Consider the following 2730-nt stretch of genomic DNA (forward strand, 5'->3'; position numbering starts at 1 on the left):
TTTTTTTTTTTTTTTTTTTTTTTTTTTTTTTTTTTTTTTTTTTTTTTTTTTTTTTTTTTTTTTTTTTTTTTTTTTTTTTTTTTTTTTTCTGAATGAAAATTAGGTCAGATGAATGTATCTTTAAGCCAGTAAGACAGACTCTGCAGGTTCTTTGTTTCAGGAAGAGTTTTAAAATAATTCTTAAGGGCAAATTACTCCATTAGGTTGGCACAGTAGTGTCTTTTACATCCAAACCTTGGGGCTGTATACGTAATATCAGCATGCACCTGTCCGACTGGATTAAGCGGGTCAAAGCTTGCAAAAAGGCTCCTTTCCTTTTTAGCAGGAGGATGTACTGTATAGGGTCAGCTGACTGATGTTGGTGAAAACTAAACTACAGGATAAGTATTAGTTTTCATCTTTTATTTTCATCTTTATTTTATTTCATTTTTTTCATATTTCATTATTTTAAACAGTGTGCTCTTACTACAGAGATATGTAGTAACTAGTGCTGATAAAAACATGAGGGTAGAATGCTACACTTTGAGATGCTGGGAAAGATTGTCTCTTTCATTATCAGCAAGATCAGACAAAACTGATAACAAATCTGTATCTGTTTTTGTCTTAGGATACTGTCTGAACTGCAGTTTCTCTGCACCCCATACTTGCCTTCCCCACAACAGCTTTCTTTGCAGCAAAGGCAATAATCGATTTTGAATATGGTTTTGCTCCTATTGCCATCAAATACTACTGTAGGTCATGCTATGACTAAGAAACCTGGCCCCGTTACTGATTTTTTATGGGATTCTTTTATTTGTTTCCATTCCTTATTAGCACATTTCTGCTTGTGTGAGGAAAAAAACACTTGGAATGATTTTCCTGGAGTCCTTACTGAATTCCTCTTCTGATGGGGAGCCAATAGGTGTGAACACAGGAACTGGGTTCCAACTAATGGGACGACGTCACCCATAGGATGCTGGATAGCCAGTAATGAATGCAGAACTTTCAGATTGAAAGAGAGAGAGTTGGTAGTGAGCAGGCATGAGGATTTCACTATCATCTCACAAAAATATTTGTGTTTAAAGAGTGGGCATAGCCCTGTGGAGCCTGGCAGCTACTGCTTGTCAGTGGGTAATCAACTTGAAATGGACAAGTCCACTGAATACTTTCTGTACACTGCATTATGAGGTTAAACCTTGATATCTATAAACACCATGCCTATTTTAATCATGTCCTTATTTCTTTTAGAGTGGAAGTGGAGTGTGCATGGGATCATCCCACTGCAAGATCTGGATTGCTGTGGTAAAAGTGTAGTGCCAGTGTTCTCTGTGCTACGTGTACCTTCTATGTACAGGATATGAAAGCAGCAGATTCCTATTACCTATGGCATTTATGCCTCTCTATCTAAGCAGAGTCTCTCTGTACCCTACTAACACACTACCCTAATGTTTGTGTGTTTTATTCTTGTAAGTCTTGCTGCTACTTCACTTACCATTACTTTTAGGAAAGCAGAACTCTCTCTTTCGTAACCTGCTATGTCCTTTCACTTTCCCTCCCTCCCTTTTGATTTTGACTTTGTCTCCCACCAGAAGCAATGGTGGGAGATGGAGGGATTTCCTGTTGAAACTGCTGTTTCTCCAGAGTGGCAGTTCTGCAAAGTTCTAGTTCTCCAGATTCTTGTCAGTTTAGCATCAAGAGTTGCTAACAGGGACAACATCAGCACCTGTGAAGGAAAGAAAAACAAGCCTTGTCTGGTTTAGAGCATCTGAAGATACAACGCACTGTTCAGTTGCTTATGGTCACCCTTCTCCTTTTTTTTCCAGGACACAGTTTTGTGCATGGTGGTGGAAGTAAATGGGATGAACCCACTTTTTTGCCTTATTTTATGTGGCAGATAGAGTGGGTCAAACTCTGAATGACACACAAATTCTCATCAAATTAGCACTGCTGTTCAGTCTCACTGGCTGACTGAGTGTTGGCAGCTTATGTGACTCTGCTTTACAGAAAGACAGAGAGAGAAGGGGGGAGTGTTTGTACAACTGACCATGTCATGTGCTCTTGTTCTACAGTAGTAGGTACTGAAATTTGCATCCCTGCCTGGAGTATTTTAGGTGTCTTTTCTGACTGAAAGAATCTCTGTAGAGTGAGCTTTGTCCTAAAGCTATAAATGAGTCTCCAGAATTAGAGACTAAAATTTACTTTCTAAGCTGTGTGATGTATCTGAGCCCATAGTATATGGAGTTTTTTGGGTTTTATCATTTTGTATGCCTGACCCTGCTACTGTGGGAAGTTGTGATTGACCAGCAGTTTGCATTGCTAAGCCTGTCATACTCTACATTAATGGTGACTTTTGTAGATTGCCCAGACAGGGAGCATCTGAGCGCCCTTAGGTAGATGTTTAAAGACTGTCATGGGGGCTGAGCAGCTGAGACTGTGAGAGTATGAGAGTATGTTTCCTGCACAAATTTATTTGAAGGTTCATTGTTAGCATTTTAATTCCTATAAAATCTGGGTTTTTTAACCCAGACACCATTTCCGTGGTTATAGAGTTTGCTGCAAGGAGAAAGATTAGGCAGTTCTCCTCTAAGAAGCTGGGACCTTGCCATTGTACATTTCTGCATCTCCAGCCGACCACAGGGCAGGAACAGGGGTAAAATGGTCTTAGTGGAGTTTTGTTCTTTCTAAGAAGCGATTTCTTTGGTTGTACCATTGAAGCTGTTTTATCAATTACTATGATGCTTCAGATAGGTC

The sequence above is a fragment of the Empidonax traillii genome, unplaced genomic scaffold, assembly GCF_003031625.1.
Source record: "Empidonax traillii isolate 1590-97213 ecotype Southwest subspecies unplaced genomic scaffold, ASM303162v1 scaffold619:size634076, whole genome shotgun sequence".
Taxonomy (NCBI): Eukaryota; Metazoa; Chordata; class Aves; order Passeriformes; family Tyrannidae; genus Empidonax; species Empidonax traillii.